Below are 27,978 nucleotides of genomic sequence, written 5' to 3'. Positions count from 1 at the left end.
AAAAAAAAAAAAGGATTCCTTTATAGTATGATAACTTCCTTAAATAGAAACACAATTCAAACATAAACACACTTGTAAAACTCTTTTTCTCTTAATCAAACCTTCGCTGACTACCACACTCAGCCACTAGCAGCATTTGGATGCAAAGGTTTCACTTGTGCTAATCTGGACAAGCCAAGTCAGAGACTCTGATTTGGAGACTTAACAGACACCCCTGCCAGTGGGCTCCTGCTGCTGTTGCTGCTGCTGCTGCTTCCAGACAGCGCTGGTGGCATCTACTTATGTTTTCTGCTTCCAGCTTCAGCTGGAAGGTTTGCATATTTGTAGTGGTTTCCAAATGGCCTCTTCACTGATAAAGCCTTTTTTGGTGAAAGCTGAGATTCTGATTTCAGGGCAGCTGGAGCAGAGTCTCTTGAAATCACTTCCAAAGTATCACGTTTGGATTTAGGTTTCTTCTCCTTTTTTTTTCAACTGGGGATTTTACCTTCACTTCTTTCTTTTTAATTTCTTCCACTTTTTTTCTCCCAGAGTGAAGTTTGCATCATCATCTTCACTCTCCCTAAAATCAGACTCATCCTCAGACTCTCCACCAGAGGTTCAGAGTCATCAGCACTACCACCATCACTGCCTTCCAAAAGAATCTTCCTCTGTTGTACCACAGCTTTTGATGCTGCTTTTCTTTTCCCTTGAGCACTGCACACATCATCTTCCTCGGTAAGCTTATCCAAATCTAAATCATCACTGGCTACACTGCAATCGGAGAGATGGGGAGCCTTAGTCATTGTCCCAATTTCGCTGCTGCCACATTTTTTTGGTGCTTGTATCTTGAGCCTCTCCCATATCAATGGTGACTGCTGGAAGTTCCTTCACTGATAAAGCTAGTGCCACTTCTAAGTCTGGCTGGTAGAGTTCGTTCCCTAAAGCCATCCTTTTTTAGGGGTTTTCTCTTGTAGTGGGATATGTTCTTTCTGGAGATTCTTCAATTTAGGTTTCCTTGTTTCTAGTATTAACTCTTTTGGTGTTGTTCTGGGCTTCTTATTCAAAGGTGTGGTTGCGGAAACAAAGTCATCATCGCTGCCAGAATTTTCAACTGTGAGTAACTGACTAGTTTCTTATGCCTCAGGGGGGCACCATGGCCCCCTCCAAGACTGAAAATTCACAGTGTTCAAGCTCTTGTTAGAAGCAGTGGTGGTTTATGGGTCTGCTACTCTTTAACTATAGAATCATAGGTCAATTAATCAGTGTTCCTGAACCACAGATGACTAATTAATAAAATAATAGGCTGTAACAGCACATCTACTTCGTGATGCTATTGTAATGACTATATAAATAATAAATGTCAAGCACATAATATAGGGCCTAGCACACAGTAGAACTCTCAACAAATGCTTTTCTCTGCATTCCCTTAACACAGAATTTGTAAAAAGAAAAAAAAAATCCACAAAAATCCTACCTGATTACAAAGTCTTCTTCAGAAGTCTTATTCACTGTAAAGAAAAAAGCAAAATACATTTTAAATCAACAACAGAGAAATACAGACTATTCAAAGTCTAAGACTGATGTTGTGTTAAAAAGTATTCTTTGGGACCATACCTGGTAACCACACTGGAGTGAATATTAATTATACTATTGGTAGGCAGTTAACTCGCTAAGAAATCTTACTTTCTCTTCTACATTTACCAAATGGAAGAAAAGAATGGTATTTATCAGAATTTGATACCTACAAGTGGATGTTTATAATGACCATAATTTTAACCAAACCCTTGAGACTGACAGAAAATGGTGTCATTAGCAGAATCATCATCATAGACTGACAATGTCAGGATTCTTCTGGATTCTTCAGGACTTTCACTATGAGGCACAGTTAAAAGACACTATACTTATTTCGCTGTAACACAACAGAACTTCTCCAGATCTCCAGCAGGGGCTGTTAAGTTTGGGGTGAAACACCTCATCACAAAGTTTGGTCTACAGCCACTCTACTTTGCAGCATGGCAAAACATAGCAAACAGACTCTCTCTGGCCTTATTTCCAATTGCAAGGTAAGTATGAAAGCTTTTAGTGATTTTAATGATTCTGGTTCTCTTAAGATGACCTATTTTCATTGCTGGAGAGTCTATCTGGATCCACCTCTTAGACCAGAATGGTACCAGTGATTTGGCTAGGTAGCAGGATATGATTCCCCACTATGTGACAAACATCTGTAGAAATCACACTTTTTCAGTCTGTAAGGCATATGTCATCAATCCTACACTGATGAACATAACAAAGGACAAAGATTATCTTGAATCACTATATTCAATTACCTCGGAAGTTTAATTTTTAAAAAATTCAAGAAGATATCCACTGTATGATTGCAACTATATGACATTCTGGTAAAAGTAAAACTTTTTAAGTTAGGAGTTAAGGGTTGCAGCAAGGGGAACAGGTACAGCACAGAGAAATTTTAAGGCAGTGAAACTATTCTATGTGATACCACATGATAGATACATGTCATCACACATTTGTTAAAACCCATAGAATGTAAAACACCAAGAATGAACCCTGATGTAAATTATAGACTGTGGACAATAAAGATAAGCTAATATAAATATAACAATGTACCACTGTGGTTCAAGATGTTGACAACAAGGAAGGCTACGTGTGTAGAGGAACATGCGGTAAATGGAAACTCTCTGTACTTTCTGCTATATTGTGCAATAAACTTGAAAATGCTGTAAAAAATAATATTTATTGTGAAGGAAAAAAACAAAAGGTATCCATTGAGACTGCTAAGTGTTGGTACAAACCAGGTGATTTATCAAGTACTTATTACTTGATTTCCTTCTGGGAACCAGAATTTTGATATATGCTAGGGAGAAGATGCCTACATGATTATCACTTAAAGAAAATTTCAGGCACTGAGTATCTATAAGATTCTTGTATTGGCAGCAACATCTCACACGAGTTGTCATGATTTGATGCTGGAGGAATTAAGCACACCCATAGGCAGAGGATTCTTAGAAGCCTGCACTTGGCTTCCTCTAGACTTCACTCCAGGCACCTTTTCTCTGCTGATTTTGCTTTGTATCATTTCACCGTAATAAACCACAGGCATGCGTACAAATATGCTGAGATGTGTGAGTTCCTCCAGTGAATAACCAAACCTGGTTGTCATTTTGGGAGCCTCTAATACCAATGCATTATATGCAATTTTTATGATTAAGGTTGATGTTTTAAGACACGATTACAGTTAGAATGTTAATTCATAGAACACCTTTCCTTGAATCTGTTTTTCTTAGTATTTGCCTGGGAGACTGCTGTATTTCTATATCCATTTGAATAAAGGCATAAAAGGAATAGATGAAATAATATCAGAAAATAATGTGAAACAAGCAACAATCGTATTTTAATTGGGAAAAAAAAAAGAGAATTCTGATGATTACCAATATGTCCTACAGTATAAAAGTTCCTATAAAAAAAACTAAAAGGTCACATAAATTTTCTGCAACTAAATAGGGCTTAATTCACTTCTATTGTAGTTATGAATCGATAAGGTAACTGGGATAATTATAGAAAAATATATAACTATCATACACAGTATAATAACACACTATTGGTTATAGAGTTTTTTTGTTTCCACTCATTTTCTTAATTTCTTATAGAATTAGAAACAGTTCACCTATTAAAGGCAGTTGTTGACAAACTGCTCAAAAACTCAGAAATACTACAGTCAAAATGTGGGATGAGTTATCCACTCCAGCCTGAAAATAGTGGTTTTGATCATTAGAGATCAACAGAACTCATTTGGGGGAAAACAAAGTGAGTTATCTTATATACATAGGTGATTAAAAACTTGTAAATCTAATTGGCCACATATTCTTGTTAAGGCACAGTTTACCAAATTCTGAAAAAATACAAAAGCATGTCACATTAAAATTTCCGATAATCCAGAAAATGCTTTCAATCTTGGCTAAATATCATCACTACCTCTGTCACTGTGGTACAGGTACAAAGAAGTTTACCATAAGAAACAACAAAATATGAAATACATTTTAGATGGGTAGCCTGTTACCTTTGAAGGAAATATACATATGGTAGAAATATGTTCCAATAGTGATAGATTCCAAGACAGTTTTCCTTAGTGCTTTCTTTACAGATGAAATTCTTTGGGACTTCATCAAAATCAAAAGCTTCTGCACAGCAAAGGAAACAGTCAAAAAAACAAAGAGGCAACCCATGGAATGGGAGAAGATATTTGCAAATGACAGTAAAGACAAAAGGTTGATATCCAGGATCTATAATGAACTCCTCAAACTCAACACACAAAAAACAGACAATCATATCAAAAAATGGGCAGAAGATATGAACAGAGACTTCTCCAATGAAGACATACAAATGGCTATCAGATACATGAAAAAATGCTCATCATCACTAGTCATCAGGGAGATTCAAATTAAAACCACATTAAGATATCACCTTACACCAGTTAGAATGGCCAAAATTAACAAGACAGGAAACAACATGTGTTGGAGGGGATGTGGAGAAAGGGGAACCCTCTTCCACTGTTGGTGGGAATGCAAGGTGGTGCAGCCTCTTTGGAGAACAGTGTGGAGATTCCTCAAGAAATTAAAAATAGAACTTCCCTATGACCCTGCAATTGCACTACTGGGTATTTATCCCAAAGATACAGATGTCGTGAAAAGAAGAGACATCTATACCCCAATGTTTACAGCAGCAATGGCCACCACGGTCGCCAAACTGTGGAAAGAACCAAGATGCCCTTCAACAGACGAATAGATAAGGAAGATGTCGTTCACATACACTATGGAGTATTATGCCTCCATCAGAAAGGATGAATACCCAAGTTTTGTAGCAACATGGACGGGACTGGAAGAGATTATGCTGAGTGAAATAAGTCAAGCTCAGAGAGTCAATTATCATATGGTTTCACTTATTTGTGGAGCATAACAAATAGCATGGAGGACATGGGGAGTTAGAGAGGAGAAGGGAGTTGGGGGAAATTGGAAGGGGGGATGAACAATGAGAGACTATGGACTCTAAAAAACAATCTGAGGGGTTTGAAGTGGCGGGGAGGTGTAGAGGTTGGGGTACCAGGTAGTGGGTATTATAGAGGGCACAGATTGCATGGAGCACTGGGTGTGGTGCAAAAATAATGAATACTGTTTTTCTGAAAATAAATAAAAAATAAATTTAAAAAAATGAGCAGTAAAAGTAGAGATATCAGAAGAAGGCAAATGAAAGAGGATGGATAGAGACAGCACTAACAAAAATAGTCCAGTACTGACATTTTTTACTGACACAGAATCCCTGGCAAGTGAGAACGAGTATAAGTCAGCATATCACCTTATATTTCCAACTTGATATTATACTAATTTTCTGCAATAAAATACTTAGAAGGGGTCAGTTTCTCCCAAACTGCTGGTCTGTGTAAAATATTTCTGATCAAAATTTAAAACTGTCAAAATACAGCTGCATCGTGATTCCATTTCAGAGATAGGGCCTGACAGTGACTCCTGCCTATTGCTTCCAGATTGTGGCCCTAGTATTCATCCAGGAGAATGTCCCAGGGACTTGAAGAAAAGATCAAGTACCTCTAAACAAAAAAGGTAAGAAAGAAAACACTTTTCCTCACACTTGAACCCTAGGTTTTGACAATTATGGGAAAATGTTGGCCAGTCTACTCACCAGGCTAGACCCATTTCCCCTTGACCCTGTCCAGGTAGATACTGCAGTTAGAAAAGTTAGGGAAGACCTTACTTGATGTGTTATTTTTCCATATTTGGACACAGAATGTACCAGTCACATAAATAACAGACCTTACAACTCAAAAATGGTTCTTTTACCATTTTTGGTAAGAACTTTTAAAAGTTAAATCCAACTTTTTTTAGTGATTTTATTTGATACAATTAATACTCCATGAATTTTTTTTTCAAAATTTTCAATAACATTTCCTCTAATTCCTCATCCTAAGATTCCCCAGCCACTTCTCAGTCTTCTCTACCAAGTCTTACACCTCCATCCACACTTTATATATTGGTATTCCCAGGCTTTGTTCACTGGCCTTCGTCTATTTCTATATGTTTTCCATCATGGACAAGCTCAATTTTTGTCCAAGCTATGACTTTGCCTAATAATTCTAATTCTAAATAAGCACCTCCAAACTTGATGCTCTATCTCCAGCTAGAAACTCCTAGTATTCAATTATCCAATTACTAAAAATATACTACATGGATATTCCATCAAATTCAACATATACAGAAAATACCTGGTCATCCCTATTCCCACTGCACTCCGATAAAAAGTCCTACTCATTCTTCATGGCCAGTTTAAATGTTAGTGCACAACCTGGAAATGTATGACTCTTCTAAGATTTCTTCCTCCCCCTCCCCTTTTTTAAGATTTTATTTATTTATTTGACAGAGAGACACAGAGAGAGAGGGAACACAAGCAGGGGGAGTGGGAGAGTGAGAAGCAGGCTTCCCATGGAGCAGGGACCCCAATGTGGGGTTTTATCCCAGGACCTTGGGATCATGACCTGAGCTGAAGGCGGCTACTAAATAACTGAGCCACCCAGGCATTCCCCTCTCTCCTCTTTCTACATTCAATAATCATGAAACTGTATTAACTATACTTCTTTTCTCTCATTGCTTTATATTTCCCCTGCCACTGCCCTACACAAACATGAGCTCCTAACTGATGACTTCCAGAAGAAAAAAAAAAAAAGCCACCAACTAATATTGTTATTTCTTAAATGAATAAAAAGTTTCTAAGCAAAACAAATGAGAAAGGGGGCACCTACATGACTCAGCTAAGCATCTGCCTTCACCTCAAGTCATGGTCTCAGGGTCCTGGGATCAAGCCCCATACCAGGCTCCCTGCTCAATGGGGATTCTGCTTCTCCCTCTCCTTCTGCCCCTCTGCCCCACTTGTGCTCTCTCTCAAATAAATAAAATCTTTTGAAAAGTTTTAAATTTTTAAAAAATCAGAAAGATAAGGCCTAGAAAAAGAACAACATTGTAAATTGAATAAATTGAGCCTCATGACTTTTTCAGTATAGAGGAGTGAACATTTCATAATGGACTGATACTAGACTAAGGAAATATAAGCGTCCTTTATCTTCCAGTATCTTTACATTTTTTTTTCCAATCTATCCTCCACATGAGGGGTGACCAAACTATGGCCACAGGCCAAGTCAGACCAGTCACGTGCCTGTGCCCCCATAAAACTTTATTTACAGAACCAGATGGTTGGCTCTTGCTATTCACCTACATATTGCTACAGCTGATTTCACACTATAGTGGTATTTGTAGTTGAAAAACCACAGGGCCTAAAATATTCACTGTCTGGACCTTTAGAGAAAAAGCTTGGTGATCACTATTTTGTGCCACAACCAGAAGGCCCTAATTCAAATCTAATCTTATTACCCTTCTGCTTCACATTCTCCAGTGAGTCTCTGCATCAAGTACTGCTGGCTCCCTCCCCAATAACCATGCCATAGTCTTCATTCTTGCTGGAAAACCACAACTTTATTTGGATATTTATTGTCCCAAACACAAAGAAGGTGGCTTTAGCCCAGCTTCAAAAGGAAAAAGGATTATTCTAAGCTAATCACAGTACCTGGTTTACCAGTGGCTGGTTTAGGAATAAGCATGTGATATAACCAAGCTTATGAGATGTTAGAGGAAAGTTGCTGCAAGCCCCTGAGTTTTCTTCCTATTTAAAAGAAACATATAGGGGTGCCTGGGTGGCTCAGTTGTTAAGCGTCAGCCTTCGGCTCGGGTCATGATTCGAGGGTCCTGGGATCCAGCCCCACATCAGGCTCTCTGCTCAGCAAGAGGCCTGCTTCTCCCTCTGCCACTTCCCCCTGCTTGTATTCCCTCTCTGTCTGTCTCTCTTTGTCAAATAAATAAACAATATATTTTAAAAAAAGAAAAGAAACATATAAAGAAAAACAGTCCTTCCAGTCAATGGATATTGTCATGTGAGAATATGCCTCTAACTGTTGCTAATTAGCCAATCAGGAAAGGGCATAGAAAATATTGCCAACCTCACAGCTAAAAAGAGACAACTGGGATCCTGGAGACATCACTGATCCATCAAAACGATTCTGGTTCCTACTGTTTTAGTCACTGTTTTGTTTGGTTTGCTTTTTTTTAGATTTATTTATTTGAGAGAGAGTGAACGCTTACTAGAGAGAGTGCACGAATCGGAGAATGGCAGAGGAAGAGAATTATCAAGCAGACTCCATGCTGAGCACGGAGCCCTGTGGGATGTTGGGCTTGATCTCATGACCCATGAGACTGTGTGACCTGAGCTGAAACTAAGAGTCAATGCATAATGAATAAGCCACCCAGGTGGGCCCGTTTTAGTCACTATTATAAGTCACCTGTTATTTGCAGCTAAAAGCATTTGATCTGATAAATTTCCCAAGGTCTAAAGGGTAAGATCTACACCTTTCCATGGTACTGAAAAACTTTCATTAGCTTGCCTTAGCTAAGTATTCACTCATTCCAACCATTCCCATAGCACATTTTCTGCACCAGCAAAACTGAACTTCTCCTAAGTGCTCCGAAGTTCATTCATACATCTGAGCGTCCGCACTGCTGTTCCCTCTGCAAAACATGTAATCTTGATGGACGTTCTTCCTGCCAAACATGGTTCTTCTGCTTATTTACCTGGCAAACTTACTACTCAGTCTGCATACTATCGACTTACATATTAAATACCAATAAAAACATAACAATGAGAATTATAAACATTAGGGGACTCTGGCACATACTAAGCATGGAATAAACTAAATAATAAAAATAAAATAGTGAAAATAGAGTAAATAATAAAAATGACAATGATAATAACAAACTTCTGGAGGGCAAGGATTGTGTTTTTTGAATGTGTTTATTCTACATCAGAGTAACAGTAGCTAAAAGACACTTGATAGTTATTTGCTAAGTGAACAAATGAAAATGCGTAAATTGCAAAACCAAACCAACCTACAGTTTTCTTTGATAAAAGTCTACTAAATTAAATGTTTCTTCATACATTTCAGATTGTACAATGCACTAGGTGCCACATCTAGGAAGCAATGGTAGCCTTTTTGTTATTGTGAACCATTTTTGTGCTTTTATTATAATCTGTTGAGCCTCAGTTGCCCCACTTGAATTTTTATTATGATAATCTCTTTACTAATGGCTACAGAGTATCTTGTTCTAACAAAATTACACTATCCTGGGGCGCCTGGGTGGCTCAGTGGGTTAAAGCCTCTGCCTTTGGCTCGGGTCATGATCCCAGGGTCCTGGGATTGAGCCCTGCATTGGGCTCTCTGCTCAGCAAGGAGCCTGCTTCCCTTCCTCTCTCTGCCTGCCTCTCTGCCTACCTGTGATTTCTCTCTGTCAAATAAATAAATAAAATCTTTTTTAAAAATTACACTATCATGACAATTATGCAACAAACAGAAGAAAACATTGTTCTAATAAAGTCAACATATCTCATTCTCTTTTACTAATGAGAAATTACTAAATAGTTGTTAAAGGTGAGATCTTGTTGGTACAACAATATGTAAAACAACCTATGCTCCTCAAGGCGTTTCTTTTCTGATTTCTGTACCATAGACAGTTATCTTTAAAGAAAAAAAAAAAAACCACAGTCTCACTGGTATTGCTGCATACTAGCTAAGTTTTCCAGTTCGTATTTTTTGCCATTTCTTTACGGTACCAGGAATATATTGTAGAGTTCCCAGTTTTAAGGATAGCTCCTTTTTTAATGAGACAAATCAGTATGTAATAATATTTACTAAATGTAATCCACTTGTAAAAATTAAAAGATCCATTTTCATAACAAGTTCAATTTGTTTTAATATGCTTAAAGAGGAAGTATGAAACATACTAACTTAAAATCTTTCTCTTATTTACACAAAGATACAAGGGATTTTAGGGGTCATGACTATAATAATGAATTTCTTTTCAGACAATAATGCCTTATATTTTAAATTGCCTACAATTAAATTCTTTATTGTTATTGTTCACACTGAGGTACTTTTTTTTTTTTTTTTAATTATGTTCAGTAGCCAGCATACACTACATCGTAAGTTTCGGTTGTAGTGTTCAATGATTAATTAGCTGTGTATAACACCGAGTGTCATCACAACACGTGCCCTCCTTAATACTCATCACCCAGTTCCCCCATACCCCAAGCCCCTCCCTTTCATAACCCTCAGTTTATTTCCTGGAGTCCGGTCTCTCTCATGGCTTTGTTCCTATTGTTCATGACAGTATTTAAATTCTTAAATAATTCTGAATACTGGACTATAAAGAAAGATACTAATGCCCTTCAAGGGATGAATGGATAAGGAAGATGTGGTCCATATACACTATGGAGTATTATGCCTCCATCAGAAAGGAAGAATACCCAACTTTTGTAGCAACATGGACGGGACTGGAAGAGATTATGCTGAGTGAAATAAGTCAAGCAGAGCTTATTTGTGGAGCATAACAAATAGCATGGAGGACATGGGGAGATAGAGAGGAGAAGGGAGTTGGGGGAAATTGGAAGGGGAGGTGAGCCATGAGAGAATATAGAATCTGAAAAACAATCTGGTGGATAATCTTTTTAATGTGCTGTTGGATCCTATTTGCTAGGATCTTGTTGAGAATCTTAGCACCCGTAATCATCAGTGATATCGGTCTGAAATTCTCCTTTTTGGTGGGGTCTTTGCCAGCTTTGGGAGTCAGGTTAATGCTGGCTTAAAGACAGTCTCTTCAATAAATGGTGCTGGGAGGGATGCCTGGGTGGCTCAGTTGGTTAAGCAGCTGCCTTCGGCTCAGGTCATGATCCCAGCATCCTGGGATTGAGTCCCACATTGGGCTCCTTGCTCAACAGGGAACCTGCTTCTACCTCTGCCTCTGCCTGCCATTCTCTCTGCCTGTGCTTGCTCTCTCTCCCTCTCTCTCTCTCTCTGATAAATAAATTAAAATCTTTTAAAAAATTAAAAAAATAAAAAATAAAATAAATGGTGCTGCGAAAATTGGACAGCTATATGTAGAGGAATGAAACTCAACCATTCTCTTACATCATACACAAAGATAACCTCGAAGTGGATAGAAGACCTCAACATGAGACAGGAATCCATCAGAATCCTAGAGGAGAACATAGGCAGTAACCACTTAAACACTGGCCACAGCAACTTCTTTAAAGATATGTCTCCAAAGGCAAAGGAAACAAAAGTGCAAATGAAATTTTGGGACCTCATTAAAATCAAAAGCTTCTGCACAGCAAAGAAAACAGTCAACAAAACAGAGAGGCAGCCCACGGAATGGGAGAAGATATTTGCAAATGACAGTACCCAGGATCTATAAAGAACTTCTCAAACTCAACACACACAAAACAGATAACCATATCAAAAACTGGGCAGAAGACTGAACAGACACTTCTCCAATGAAGACATACAGATGGCTATCAGACACATGAAAAAGTGTTCATCATCACTAGCCATCAGGGAGATTTAAATTAAAACCACATTGAGATACCACCTTACACCAGTTAGAATGGCCAAAATTAGCAAGATAAGAAACAACGTGTGTTGGAGAGCATGTGGAGGAAGGGGAACCTTCTTCCACTGTTGGTGGGAATGCAAGTTGGTGCAGCTACTTTGCAGAACAGTGTGCAGTTTCCTTAAGAAATTAAAAATATAGCTTCCCTATGACCCTGCAATTGCACTACTGGGTATTTACCCCAAAGATACACATGTAGTGAAAATAAGGGCCATCTGTACCCCAACGTTCATAGCAGAAATGGCCACGGTCATCAAACTGTGGAAAGAACCAAGATGCCCTTCAATGGATGAATGGATAAAGAAGAAGTGGTCCATATTCACTACGGAGTATTATGCCTCCATCAGAAAGGATGAATACCCACCTTTTGTAGCAACATGGATGGGACTAGAAGAGATTACGCCAAGTGAAATTGGTCAAGCAGAGAGAGTCAGTTATCATATGGTTTCACTTATTTGTGGAGCATAACAAATAACATGGAAGGCATGGGGAGATGGAGAGGAGAAGGGAGTTGAGGGAAATTGGAGGAGGAGATGTACCACGAGAGACTATGGAATCTGAAAAACAATCTGAGGGTTTTGAAGGTGCAGGGGGTGGGAGGTTGGGGGATCCAGGTGGTGGGTATTATGGAAGACACGTATTGCATGGACCACTGGGTGGGGTGCTTACACAATGAATTATGTTACACTGAAAAGAAATTTAAAAAATAATAGAAAGATATTAAGAAAGGAAAAAAAAAAATAAGGGCCCCTGGGTGGCTCAGTTGGGTAAGCATCTGCCTTCAGCTCAGGTCAAGATCCCTGGACCCTGGGATTGAGTCCTACATTGGGCTCCCTGCTCAGTGAGAAATAAGCTTCTCCCTGTCCCTCTGCCTGTGTTCTCTCACTTTTTCTCTATCTGTGTCACATAAGTAAAATCAAGAGGTGGGAGAGAGAAAGAGAAAGAATGCAAGAAAGTGAACTTAACAATTTACATTTACGGTTTTTTTTTTTTCCCCACTATTCTTTCATTTTCAAAATTTTTTAATATGACTTCATCTATGTGACCACGAAAAGTACTTCACTCAGAAAAGTCTTACCTGGATTGTTATTTTGCGAAAAATTTTTAAGTCTTTCTTCTGTATGTTTGGCAATTATTTGGTGATTGCTACATATAAGAAGGGTGATAAACAATGTTACTATTTTAATACTGATATGAAAAACATTTACCAAATATATCAAATTCATAAGTGTATTTGAAATAATATCAGAGCTAATATCAAAACTTAAATTACCCTATATACTTAAAGTAAGGTGAACTAGTCATAAAGTAGTAATTTAGCAATTCGTAGTGTTAGCTTGCCATAATGGAACATGTTGTGAACTCAGTGGTCCTAACTATAATCACAGCTATTTGCTCTTGGAGGAGCCACTTCTCTCTGTCTCCAAGTCTTCCTCTATAAAACAGGCATCTTACTGCCTTATTTCACAATGTTGTTAAGAGGATTTAATGAAATATTATACCCAAACATGGCCTCTAGGGAAAGGTGATGCCCACCACTCTGGGAAGGTCAGTATGACACCTTTCATCACCTCATAAGAAAAGGCGCTCTGCGGGATTTAAATCAGGCTTGAGATACAGGCCTAGTAACAAAGGAGAAAGGAAAGTCCAGGCTCTTCCTGTAGCATTATTTGAACCTCTTTAACAGCTTAGAAGGGTCCCAACTATCATCTGCTAGCAGGATAGACAAGCAAAATCCTCAAGCGGATTATGAAGGTCTGCACTAACATATGGGCTTCATGTAAGGCTTTTGAGTGTGAAGGGAAGGGTGTGTGTGGCTAAAGCCAGGGGGCCTGGTGGCCAGAACAGGGTGCTGGTGCCTTGGAATAGCAGCTGAGCATATAAGCATATGTCATAAACTAAAAAATGTTGTAACTTTGAAGTCTCATTGTGGGTCACCATGAAGACCAGAGAATGCAGATCAGCAAGGTCTTCCTGGGAGCAAAGGTCAATCATAACCAGACTACAGGGGAAAAAAATTGCCTTCTAGAGGATAGGTCTGTATAAAAAGTTATTTGCAGGTGTGTCTGGGTGGCTCAGTCATTTAAGCGTCTGCCTTCAGCTCCGTCATGATCTTGGGGTCCTGGAATTGAGCCCCACGTCTGGCTCCCTACTCAAACCCTCCCTCTGCTCATGCTCATGCTCTTGTTCTCTCTCTCTCTTTCAAAAAATTAATTCTTTTTTTTTCTTTCTTTCTCTTTTAAAGATATTTATTTATTTATTTATTTGAGAGAGAGAATGAGAGAGGGAGAGAGAGAACATGAGAGAGGGGAGGGTCAGAAGGAGAAGCAGACTCCCCTCTGAGCAGGGAGCCCACCTGTGGGACTCAATCCTGGGACCTCAGGATCATGACATGAGCCAAAGACAGTCGCTTAACCAACTGAGTCACCAAGGCACCACACAGCAATATTGCAGCAATAGAATCAAAGGAAACAAAGGAATGATAAGAATGTCCTTTTCCTTCCAAATGACTTGAGAAAGAGGATGGTCTCTTTGGTCTTAGGGAACTCCTTAGGTTCTTGGAAAATTCAAAGGGGAAAGGAGATAACCGTCAAGGGAAAGGATAGGATTTTCTACTAAACTGAGCATCTCAGGACCCAAGTAACTAGTTGGGCGGGGGGGGGGGGGAGGTGATGTTGGGACACCTAGGTGGCTCACTTGGCACTTGGTTAAGCATCTGCATTCAGCTCGGGTCACAGTCTTGGGGTCCTGGGATTGAGCCCCACGTCAGGCTCCCTGCTCAGCAGGGAATCTGCTTCTTCCTCTGTCCCTACTCTGCCCCTCTCTGAAATAATTATGACTGAAATCTACAAAGAAAGGAAAGGAGGAGAGGGAGGGAGGAGAGGGAGGAAGGGAGGGAGGCAGGAAGGAGTAAACACACAAATGTAACATTCTTTGTACCCCATGCATACAGTTATCCTTGGAATGAAACAGATACAGTTAGGATCCCTAAAGATAAAGGTCTCGATAGTTCTGAGATAAAAAAAAAAAAAAAAAAAACCCGCACTCATTTCTAATGCTGACTAGTCTAGCCTTTGTCTTGGTTTCTGGCAAGTGACATGGGCTAACTCACTGCAGCCCCAAAATTGCCGGAATCAAACTACGAACGCTCATCTGTTACATAAGAACTAAGAGTTCAATTATTTTAAACTTCACTTTAGTAATAACTAACATTTTAATGTAAACACTTACCCATCAGATCCACTAAAAAGAGCATAGTCTCCTGCCGTCCATCCACGTTTATCACGAGAAGAGGTATTAACACCTTGCTGAAGAAGAAGCCTGACTATATCTGGAGATTTAGAAGGTGCAGCATGCATGAGGGCTGTTCTAAAATAACAGAGACATAACTTCACCCTTAGGAACTTAGGGTTATCTAAAAAGCAAATTTCATATACTTTACCAGGTTAATATCTTTCCTGTCAGTACAGAATTGACCATTAACAACTTCAAGTGTTTGTTTTTGTAAATTACCTCCATGGCCAAAATTAAAAGACAAAAAAGAAGCCTCTTGTCCCACCTGGGTATGATAGTAGAAGTTGCTAAAGTCATTTGATGAACAAGAAACTATGCTGAGGTCACTTAACTGAATGAGTGAATATTTTAAAAAAGAATTCCCCATAAGCTGATTCAGTGTACTTCCAAGCCTTCTAGAGGACAGGTCTGTATAAAAAGTTATTTGCAGGGGTGCCTGGGTGGTTCAGTGGGTTAAGCCTCTGCCTTCAGCTCAGGTCATGATCTTAGGGTCCTGGGATCGAGCCCCACATTGGTCTCTCTGCTCAGTGTGGAGCCTGCCTTCCCTCCCTCTCTGCCTGCCTCTCTGGCTACTTGTGATCTCTGTCAAATAAATAAATAAAATCTTTAAAAAAAAAAAGTTATTTGCAGGGGTGCTTGGGTGGCTCAGTCATTTAAACATCTGCCTTCAGCTCAGTCATGAAATTGGGGTCCTAGAAGTGAGCCCCACATCTGGTTTCCTGCTCTAACCCCTTCCCCTGCTCATGCTCGCTCCCTCTCTCTCTCTCTCTCAAAAAAAAAAAAAAAAATCTTTAAAAATAAAAAAATAAAAAAACAAAAAATCTACATTCAGGCTTAAAATAACAGCATTCATACTAACAGTAATAAAAGAGTCATAGTTGCAGTTAATGGTACTAAAATAAGCATGGTTAGGCACTAAATTAAATACTATATATATATATATATATATATATATATATATATATATATATATGATATTATTTACACACAACAACCCTTGAAGGATATATTATCCTCCTTTTCATATCAGAGAACGTATCTGATCATGATAAGTAATGTTTCCAGAGTCACATACCCAGCAAGTAGGAAAGGAATTAAACCTAGTCTTGTGTCTATCTAAAGTCCATCTCTTTTCTCTTTATCATCAACCTATGATTTGTCCTCACAAAAAGAAAAATCTCTTCGATTAAAGTTATATTTCATCCTTCTACCCTTACCAATGGAAACTATATATATATATATATATATATATAATGAAAAAGGATGATAAGCCCACCCTATCTGGTAATAGTAATTAATAATCACTTAGGGGTCATCTAACATCAGTATTCTTTACAAAAAAATTTAAAGCAAGGAGTCATCCAAAAGATAAAACAACTCCTATTTATGTTTAATATGCATCTTTTAAGGAAAATGTATATGAAGTAGAAGTTTCTAAAAAATACTATAAAAGGGTTAAGAATTTTAATATTGTGTCATAGAATAAAAGGAGTCCACACTTTATAATAAAACTAATATGAAACCCTTTTAGCTAACATAAAGTCATATGGCAGAAAAAAAAGACTGCAGATCACATCAGTCAATAATATGAAAGAATATAAATTTCGTGTATACTGTTCTTCATGTTGCCCCATCAGAATAATTGATTTCTGCCTAACTGATGACATGTCGACATTTTTCACTATGTAATTATAAATTAATCCTCTTCTTATTAAGTTAATCTTTCTGACTTAATTATTACCACCCTAGAACAATATAAGGTTAAAAAAAAAAACAACTACTGTACCTTTTAAACTTATCAACCACATGTACATCTGCTTTTTCTCTAATTAACAAGTCCACCATTTTGTGGTTGTTTTCATTTACAGCAAGTAAAAACGGTGTGAATTCGACCTGTAAAAGTGTAAAACCAATTTATAATTTACAAAATTACATATTTCCATACTGAATTTTAAAACCTATAAAGGATCCTCTAACCTTAAACACATACATAAGTACTCTCAACCCCCCACCTTCCCCAGCCCTCAGTCTTCCCCACCCCTTCACACCGCCCCTACCTTTCCCCCCACCCCCATCCCCACCCCCTCTTTCACCAGCTGCTCCTTCTCTTGGCAATAGCCCTCCTCAGGGGACCTGGGCAGCTCAATCTGAGGGTCTGCCTTCAGCTCAGGTCCCGAGCCCAGGTTTCTGGGATCCAGCCTCACGTCAGGCTCCCTGCTCAGTGGGGAGTCAGCTTCTCCTTTTCCCTCTTCCCCACCCCTCTGCTCACGTCTCTCTCCCACTCTCACTCTCTCAAATAAATAAATATTTTTGAAGAAAATAAAATAAATTAAATTAAGTTAAATAGCCCTCCTCCACCTCTTCAACAGATTAACTGTAGTCATTCTCCAAATCTTACTTCAAACATTGACCGGTTCCAAGAATCTCGGCTTCTATCACAGCATTTACCACTGTATACTCCACTTATTTTATTGCACCCATCGAAACCAAGAGCTTCTTGAGGGAAGGGACTATATTTTATCTCTGTATCTCCAAACTCTAAAACATAGCCGTAAAAGCTTAAAGTATTTTTACTGAGTTAACAACCTAAATGATTATCTCCGGAGCAGTGTTTCTTAAATTATATTCCAAAGAACATATATTTGCTGGAAGGTGAGGATTGTGCCTCAATAGAAAGATTCAATGATCCTCGATGTTTGAGAAATATTACAGAACTGCACATTATCTCTAGCACAAAAGAAATCGGTTTAAATTTGCTTATCCCCATTTGACAATACTTTCATGGCAAACATTAACATTTCAGAATTAGAGTTTCAGGGATACAGTGTTGAGAGCTTTCCAGTAAAGGTTAAGCTTTTCTCCAGGTTATACCAACATGCTTGATTCTCTTCTATCAATGGTATCAGGATCCCAGATGTCAACATAAAGCGCTCTTGCTCCAAATGGGTCACTAAGGAGATGGACTCTGAATTAAATGAGCAGCTGTGGGGCATCTGGGTGGATCAGTCAGTTAAGTGTCTGCCTTTGGCTCAGGTCCTGTTCTTGGGGTCCTGGGATCTGGCCTTGCATCAGGCTCCCCTATTTTTCCCTCTCCCTATGCCCTTCCTCCCTACTCAAGTGTATTCACGCTCACGTTCTCTCTCAAATACATAAGATATTTCTTTAAAAAATGTTCATTAAAGTGAAATCTTAAAACTTCGAATAACTAACTTGACAGGTTACAGCACTGTTAGCCAAAGCCGGCCTCTTTCAAAACTTGAAGAAAACCAACACTTGGGTCAACAAAAACTTAATAACTATAATCAATTGTAGATAATTGCTGCATTTAAGAATGAAAATGTATCAAAGACTAGTATTAATATCAACTGAATCTTAGAAACTTAGATAAACTTCCCTATCCCTATAACTAGATCATGGTCTTAGAGCAGAATAAGGCATATTCCATGTAAAATTACTCAGAATTACTACTTGGGTTAGAAGTCAAGACAGAAAAATTCCTGCTATGTGAAGAACAAGCTTCTCTTCTTATAAGTCTGCATATGTGCTTTCTTCCTGCTTTCTTTCTTTAGAGTTCCTAAAAAAATGTATTTCCAAAAAGTAAGCTCAAGAAAAAAAATTAAAAAATAAAAATAAAGTGAAATCTTAGACAATGAAGTTATTTCAAAATATTTTCATTCAGGGAATGCTCGAGATTCTATGTATGAAAAATTGACCCTATCTATGTCAACCAACAGTGCTTCCTTAAGGGCAGTGGTAGGAGGTAAGACATGTCAAAGAAATAACAAATGGTAGAGTGAGTGTGGTCCCCCTCGACTCCCCATGCACAGCTACTACCCCCTGAGGACCTACACAATGCTGAGCAGGAACTACTCTGTGAAATGGGAGACCCCAGTGCGGGACATGGCAGGCAGAGTGGCTATGAGCACAAGTAGATGCCCCTGGAGGATGTCAGGACCCAATCCCCTTGCTCTCATCTTCAGAACCTTGGGGCCTGCAGTGCCTGGGGCCTGCAACCTGCTGCTTTCTCCTCCCACTCGCACTCACCCAAGTTACCCCACTGGGTCATGGTCTCCCACCCCTTCCCAGCAGCACCTGTTTCCTAAGTCCCTGCACAGCACCCAGCCTCCATCATCACCTCACTCCCCTCAGGCCTTCAAGCCTTTGTGGGCTCTGAGCCCACCATCCACTCCCAAACACTAATGGGAAAATTCTCCTTCTGGGGTCGAAGAGTGGCTGGGAAACAGAACTCTGCCCTTTCCATGGGCTTCATCGTTCTCTAGTCCTCCCTGCCCTGGCTTTGGAGTTGTTTCCATGGTATAGGACTTGATGATAGAATTCAGTATTTATTATTTATTACATATATGAATAAATATGTAAATAAATGTTTTGTAGCTAAAAAATTTATATATATATATATATATATATATATATATATACATATATATATATATATATATATATATATGTTTTAAAATTTCAAATACTTTATAAATAATGTTGACGTACCTTGTTTCTTGCTTCAATATTTGCATGGTATAAAATCAGCTTCTCTACTATTGATGTGTTCTCACCAGCAACAGCATAGTGGAGCGCAGTATTGCCAAACTTATCCATAAGATCTGGATTAGCACCATGTTCTAAAAGAGTAGTTACACATGCCTCTTCCTGGTATTGTACAGCCTGTCAGTAGTATCCCAAGAAACAGAGTGTAAATTCTGGGAATTTAAAGCAAATATGCTACAACCAATTAGTTACATTTAATTGTAATAAATTTTCATTCTAAGTAATTAAATCAAATCCATCTCAGGCAGACACAGCTGCTACCACACACCTTCATTAGAGGAGTCCTATAGTCTCCATCATAGAGGTCAAGCTTGCATTTCCTCTCTACAAGAAAATCTACCATGTCAGCATGGCCGATGGTACAGGCCAGATGGAGAGGCGTCCTATGAAAGTGAAAGAATGTTTTAGGAAATTATAGTGCACGATTTCAAAACATGCAATTAATTCATGAAATTGTAAACATTAAATAGCATCTTATTCCTTTGACTCAAAAACAAAGATTTCATGTTCTTTTGAAGAAAGTACAATAATTATTAGTGATCATTCACCATACTAATAAAAGAGCAGGCTATCTGATTAGGTAGAGCGTGACCTCAGGATTCAGCTCAACCTGGGATAGGATTTAAACTTAATAGTTATGGTTCAGCCTTATCCTCAATTTCCTCATCAAATAATGGAGATAAAAACAGTTAGCTCATGTTCCCTGCCTTGCTCAGTTTGAAGGTCATGTGACTCTTGATCTCAAGGGTCATGAATTCAAGCCTCATGTTGGCTACAGAGATTACTAAAAACTAATAAAAATAAAGTAAAGAATAGGTATCTCACGAGACCTCGTCACCATGCTTAAATGAGGATCTATGCAAAGTTTGTTACATATTATTATTATGACTATTACTATTGCTACTACTGTACAAATCCCATTAGGTAAAGTGATACAATTATGCCTACTTCTCAGATATGTTTTAAATATTCACAAGAATACTACATATCAATAATTCTAGGAGGCTCATTTTGTCACCTTTTAGTATCTCTGACATTGGAATGTGATTTAGAATTCAAAATGTCTTACAATTATAACTGGCAGAACTTTTTAAGATTCCTTATTGGTATACAAAATGGTGGGGCATCACACAATCAATGTGCCTTACGTTAAATGTAATAATGTTATATACATACAACAGCTCTACTGCAGTTCTAGTCACATGGTTGGCATTTAAATAAATTTTAGTTCTTGAAAGCATTATGTGAAAAGAGGACTAAAATAATGAAGAATTCTTTTTAAGTAATTCTTCACTCTGATTTTCAAGAAACTTAAAGCCAAAGGAAGCTCAGGATTCAAATAAACAGGAACAGTTTTATTTTTGTACATTATGTATTTTATATATATTTTATATATGAAATAATATATATTTTCTATATCTTATACATAAATATATCATATGTTTATATATGATATATTTTCATATACATTATATTAAATAAAAAATGAAAAATTTTTTTCATTTTATTAGATTTATAGATCATATGAAAATCAAAAATTACCAATTATCAATATTAGTATTTAATACCATTATAAATAAATAAATAGCAGGTCTTTCTTCACCACTTATGAATGATTCACCTTTTCCTACTAATATGAAATGTCACCATATTGGGGTGTTTGGCATTTTCTTCTCTGCCCCATTCATTCATCTATCCTTTCAGCCATTAGTAACCGTGTAATTTGTGGAAACTTAAGATACATTTTGATATCTGGAAGGGTATATCTGTCTACTTATAAAAATTTAAGTTTTTATTTTAATTCCAGTTAACATGCAGTGTTATATTACTTTCAGGTGTACACTCTAGTGATTCCAAAAAATTTCTTAATGTCATCACAATGATAAATGAGAGCAGGTTTAACACAAAATTCTTAAAATCATGATGATTTTATTTGCTTTATGGAATGTGGAAGAGTACACATTTTGAGAAATACGTCTTCCTAATCACAAACAGAACCATCTTCCCAATTCAAAATTTCTTTTGACAGCCATTCAGTAAATAACATACATACAAAGAGGACACAGATAAAAATTATATATTGGATTTTATCGAAAGAATTGGTAGCCCAGAAGTTGATCTATTATGGGATTAGACCTTTTTTTATAACATTATCATATAAAAAGATGTCCATTAAAAATAAAATACTAGAGGCGCCTGGGTGGCTCAGTGATTCAGAATCTGCCTTGGGTTCAGGTCCTGATCTCAGGGTCCTAAGATCAAGCCCCACATCGGGCTTTCTGCTGGGGGTGGGGGGCTGCTTCCACCTCTCCCACTCCCTCTGATGTATTCCCTCCCTCTGTATCTCTGTCAATAATAAAATCTTAAAAAATAAAGTGAAATACTGTATATACTTCATTTCTTTTCTGTCACTATTGAAATGTGGTTCAGTCATATCAAAGCTGTCTCTTAAGTGGCCTATACGGGGACTTATGAGTGGGTCCAAAGGCAGCTGAGTATTTTGTTTTGTTGCTCAGCCAGCCTGGGCACCAGACCCCTTGCTGCCCAGCCTCAGGAGGGAAGACCGCCAAGTGCCCTCAGTGACAAGAGGGCATTTACCCCAAAGATACAGATGTAATGAAAAGAAGAGCCATCTGTACCCCAATGTTCAGAGCAGCAATGGCCACGGCTGTCAAACTGTGGAAAGAACCAAGATGCCATTCAACGGATGAATGGATAAGGAAGATGTGGTCCATATACACTATGGAGTATGATGCCTCCATCAGAAAGGATGAATACCTAACTTTTGTAGCAACATGGCTGGGACTGGAAGAGATTATGCTAAGTGAAATAAGTCAAGCTCAGAGAGTCAATTATCATATGGTTTCACTTATTTGTGGAGCATAACAAATATCATGGAGGACATGGGGAGATGGAGAGGAGAAGGGAGTTGGGGGAAATTGGAAGGGGAGGTGAACCATGAGACACTATGGACTCTAAAAAACAATCTGAGGGGTTTGGAGTGGCAGGGGGGTTAGAGGCTGGGGTACCAGGTAGTGGGTGTTATAGAGGGCACAGATTGCATGGAGCACTGGGTGTGGTGCAAAAACAATAAATACTATTATGCTGAAAATAAATAAAAAATAAATTTAAAAAATAACATTAAAAAAAATTCTTGGTTCCTTACCTCTTTCTCTTTTCCCTCTTCCCATTCTAGTTCCTCCTGCATTTACTCCCTGGCATTTAGCACATCCATCAACTACATCCTGAAATATACGTCCTAATTTAGAAACCTGGAACTGCTTGCCTATAAGCTCCTTAAATTTTCATGTCCTCAAATGAGTACCCTGATTTATCTGGCCTACTAAGTTCTTACCTAGTCTCCGAGTAAGAATTAAGTTTCCTGTTTTAGTCTTAGCCCAATTCTCCTCATAGTCTAATTTAGGCCATTTTTGTAAATACTTTAAATCTTCTGAATAGTTCAGTTTTTCTGGTAGGGCTGGAGCCAGAAGTGTAACCAGCTCCTGCACTGTTTTTTGGGGGTGCTTGCTTTGCAGGTTGATCTGCTAATTGGTTTCCTTTTGAAATCAGACCAGTCCCCTTTTAGTGTCCTGGGCAGTGCATAACGGCCACCTCTTTTGAGTCCCAAATAGCTTGGAGGAGAGCCAGTACTACTTCTCTGTTTTTAATTCTTTTCCCTTCTGCTGTTAATAGGCTCCTTTCTTTATGAATAGCCCCATGTATATGGAGAGTAGCAAGGGCTTACCTGCTGTCCATATAGATGTTGGCAGTTTTACCTTTGGCCATCAGCAGTGCAATCAGCTCCGCTTTTTGCACCGATGTTCCATGTGGCAGGGCTGCTGTCCAGAGTTCCTGCTCAGGGGAAACCACCGCAGCCCCTGCATCCCTTTCTCCATTGACCATGTAACTACTCCCATCCGTGAACAGAGTCACCTCTGCATCCAGAAGGTGAATGTCTCTGAGGGCCGGCCTTACTTCTGTGACTCGGGTTAGGACCTCCCCGCAGTCATGTAGGTGGTGAGCCTGTTCTACTGGCAGCAGCGTGGCTGGATTTAGCACCACTGGGGGCCAGAAGCTCACTCTTGTTTCATTGAGGAGGAGGCCCTGATACCCTGTCACTTGGGCGTTCATCACTCATTGGTCTGGTGGATTCTGGAGAGGGCCTTTGGTAGTGTGGGTGGTGGTCAAGATGAGATTTTGACCCAAAGTCAATTTACTTGCATCCTTGACCAGGAGGGCCATGGCAGCAATTCTGCAGATGCAAGGGGGAACCCAGCTGCTACTGGATCTAGTTTCTTGCTAAGATAGGCTACTGGCCTTTGCCAAGCCTCCAGAGTCTGAGTCAAAACTCCTTTGGCCACCTCTGCTTTTTCATCCACATACAACTGGAAGGGCTTCTGGGATGGCCAATGCTGGGGCACTCAGGAAGTCTGTTTGTAATTCCCAAGATGCTCCTTCTGCCTCAGCCATCCACTCTATCATAGTGAGCCCCCCTTTTGCCAGTTCATAGAGAGGTCAGGCAATCTCCGTAGACTGCAGTATCCACAGCCTACAGTAGCCCACCATCCCAAGAAACTCCCTCACTTGTTGGGACGTGGTGGTGTGGGGGTATTGGGTGATCACCTGTTTCCTGGACTCAGACAGTGAAAGCACTCCCTTGTGGAGATCAAAGCCTAGATAAGTAGCATGGCTCTGACAGAGCTGTGCTTTCTTTGCTGACACCCAATACCCTTTTCCTGCAGAATCTGTAAGAGAGCTCTCATCCCCACGAACATGACTCATAGTCCTCAGTGGCTATTAGCAAGTTATCAACATACTGTAACAGAGTGACTCCCAGGTTAGAGGTTCTATACTCATGCAAATCCTCATGTAGGGCCTCGCTGAAGATAGTGGTTGAATTCTTGAACCCTTGGGGAAGTCCTGTCCATGTGAGTTGGCCTTGAAATCCTTCCTGTGGATTGGGCCACTCAAAAGCAAAGAAGGGGCTGAGACTCCCTTGATAAAGATATGCAGAAATATGCATCTTTGAGATCTAAGATGGTATAAACAGTTCTTTGGGGGCCCAGAAGGTAGAGGAGGGCATAGGGATTAGGCCCCATTGTTTCCTGTAGGGTTTGGAGGAGGCTCCCTTCTCTTGTCTCCTCTGGTTCTGAGACTGGCTCGTAAAGAAGGTATTCATCTACAGCTGCCACAGACATCTGCACAGTTGTACATTTATGTCTTTCTATGCCATTCACCCCTTGTACCGAGACTTCCTCTTCAGATAGTTTTCCCATAGGTTTCAATTGATTTCCCCTCCACTTCAGTTTTTCCTGAGGTTCGGGGAGGGGCTCTGAACCATAGCCCTTTCAGTCTCTGGAGGCCAGCATGGCCATCTACCATTCGGGGCACTCCCTGGCCCAATGCCCTTTTTCCTTACAGTAAGCACACTGATCTGAATCTATGTCTTCCTGCCTGCCTTCTCTGTGCTTAGGCTTTTCCTTCCATTTACCATCCCCTACCTGCCTGATTGTAAAGCCAAGATCTTCCTCCTGTACATCCCTGTTGTTAAACACCTTTTCTACTAGTCCCACTCACTCAGTCACATTCTTCCCTTCAAATCCTTCAATTTTCTGAAGTTTCCTCCCTATATCTGCAGCTGACTGACTGGCAAAAGCAAGATCATCTAAACAAGCTATCATGCAACTTCCCTGACGTTTACCTCAGGTTGTCTAGCTTAGGTAAGCAAGCATTTAAAGACAATCAAATGTAGAATTTAACATCCATAAAGGTGTATTATTAAAACATAATTTTTCTCTCTAAAATAACCCTCATTTCCAGATATAACCAAATCAGGACTAATTTATTTGAAAAACAAGTCCAGCTTTAACAAACTTGGCCTAATTACTTACATAAGCTCTGCAAGAACAGTGAGTGATCATATAAATCTTTTACAATCTGCTTTGCTGGAACTTCTCATAAGGAATCTCTAGGTTGAGCTTATAGTAGCCTCTCCAGACCAGAAGCCAAGCCACGTACTTGCCATCAGACATGCCTGCAATACCTCTCGATTTGGGCGAATTCCTCTTCCTGAGGTACCCAAAGTATCCTGAGGTTCCTGCATCTGCCAGGAAGTTATATCCTTTACTCGCCTGGGGAGGCTGCTGGGAACTCTATAAGCAAGGTCTCAGGCCAACAGTACCAAAGGGCTTTCAGGCTCCAGGTTTTATAATGTCCACCTTAGTTCCTTTAAGCTGTCTAGTCATAGCTGAATCTTTTCAAATATGACATTCCAGTCAAAGCCTTGGTAAAATAACCAGTGTTTCCAATGGTGTCTTGTTACAAGGAGAACCGATTCTTACTGAACTTATGCAAATGACTGATTGCCATGCAAGAAAGAATACTTGCTGAGACCTTTCGGTTTCAGAGGGTTCAGATAGAGAGAAAGAGTTGAATACCTTGATTTGTTTACAAATGACTACTTTTACATCTCTGTAAGTTACAGATAACTTAAGAAAAAGTTTAACAAGCCTGGGAGAGCAAACACTACAGAACCAGTAATGTTTAAAATAAGACAAAACATCAAGAGATACAACATTACAATCTTTCAGTTCATCTAGTCCCATGTTACTAATTCTGGTTTAGTCTGAATGCAGCTTTTACTTCTGGCAATTCTTACCCATTTTAGTTCCAGGATTTTACCATATCAAAGACCTGTATTTGTCCTGAAAGTCTACCCATATGAATTTCCTTTAAGGCGGAAGTCATTTTACAAGGGAATTCTTAGAAGGCAAATTTAAGAATCATTTAAGTACAAAACATGTTCACCAGCAGATTTCAAAAGCACAAAACAGTTCCAACAACCAACGCTCTAGCATTTTATCCCATTTGGTTAAGACCTAGATGTACAACAAATTTAATTCCATTTGTCATTCAAGCAAACCTTCAAGTTTTCACAGTTTCAGGATACCAAAGACTTTGAGAGCTACTTTAACAATTACCCATTAAGACCCTGAGACAGACAATTAACCATCAGTTTAGTAACCTCTTTCTTAACATATTTCATGTTCCACCTGGGCCCACTCCACTTCAGATGCCATGCTCTCCTGCCAGCAAGGGGGAGGGGCTAGGCAGTCCACATCGGGCCATAGAAGACAGGAACTGCCCCAAAACAAAGAGAGTTTCAGCAGCTGCTTGGGAATATTCCTTAAAGTCTCTGTCTTGAGTTAGACTAACCACAGTCAGCTCCAGTTATACCCATTAAAAGTCAGAGTCCCCTCATTCTCTGCTTGCCCCATTTTTTCAAACACAGCAAACAACACAACAGACAACAACAACAACAACAACAAAACAAGACAAAGACAACTGCAGGCCCAGTGGTCCTGCCACAGGTGGGGATTTTCTAGGGGGACTCGAAACCCCTGACAGCCTAGGGGGACTCGAACCCCCTGGCTTCCTAGGGGGACTCGAACACCTGGTGACAGCTTAGGGGGACTCAAACCCCCTGACTGCTTATAGGGACTTGAACTCCCTGGCGACCTACCAGTGGAGGGAAGGGGCGTCCCCGCATCCACTCTAGCCCTGGGGAGCATGGCTGCTCCAGCTCCTTCCCGGTGGGCCATACGCTGGAGCTCCACAATCAGACAGACAGGATCCCGTGATCTTACCTCTAGAGGCTATTCCCAGAAATCCTGATGCTGGCTCAGTGCTCATTGTTTGTTCCCGGACAATCCCATAATCAAAGGAATGAGACTGATACAAAGCGAAGGTCAAGCAATGCTTTATTTCGCGCCAAGCATCGAGAATCAAACTGACCGCTCAGGGCTGTCTCTTGCAAAGAGATGAACCCTCCCAGCCTCACAGACTTTTCTAGAGGTCGTTTAGCCGGGCTATACACAGGTGGGCAATGAGATTGTGATACACATAGAAAACTGCACAATCATGCTAGGTCTGCAACACACAGAGAAAACTGCCTGGGCTTTCTCTGTGTGGCCAATTGAATTTCAATTTACCCTAGTAAATATACGGATGGCCAACTGAATTTCAATTTACCCTAGTAGATATATGCGCATCCCACTTATTGGATGTCTTCACCTGGCCTGACCTGCCCTTGTATCTATCTAGGCTTTGCAAGTAATTTCCTCTGGGAGGGGCGGGGTCAATCTAAGTTCACTACATAAACACAAAATGACCCCCTCTGGCTAAGCAGGCCTTTAATGCATATTACCTTTTCCTCTTGTCTCTTTTATTCACGTTCTTCCCACGCAGTAGCAACTGCTCCATATTCCTTATATCACCCAGGAGAGCAACTTTGTGGATCTTTTTGAGCTCTTTCCGGCGGATGTTATACCGGGGCTGGGTCTCCGTGACATCCTCCTTGTGAACCCAAGCCATCAAGTCATTCATCCCCTCGATGTCAGAGGCTGGGGATGAGCACACCTTCGCACTCTGAAAACAAAAAAACTTCTTCATTGCAAAGCCCAGAGGCTTTACCACCACTTCACCTTCCGCTTGGCTCTTCGCTGCTTCTAGACACCAACACCAGTGCTAGAGATAAGCCGAACCCACCAGGCAACAGTTAGGAATCTTGGAG

General features: G+C 39.7%; 1 pseudogene; it reads right to left on the bottom strand.

The window, feature by feature from the left end:
- Window positions 1–119: 119 nt before the first annotated feature.
- On the bottom strand, window positions 120–27,791 carry LOC131838336 (RAD51-associated protein 1-like; annotated as a pseudogene).
- Window positions 27,792–27,978: the final 187 nt, after the last annotated feature.

The sequence above is a fragment of the Mustela lutreola genome, chromosome 8 (genome assembly GCF_030435805.1).
Source record: "Mustela lutreola isolate mMusLut2 chromosome 8, mMusLut2.pri, whole genome shotgun sequence".
In the NCBI taxonomy this organism is placed as follows: domain Eukaryota; kingdom Metazoa; phylum Chordata; class Mammalia; order Carnivora; family Mustelidae; genus Mustela; species Mustela lutreola.
Note: the sequence above shows the minus strand (reverse complement) of the source record. Positions and strands in the feature narration are given on the sequence as shown.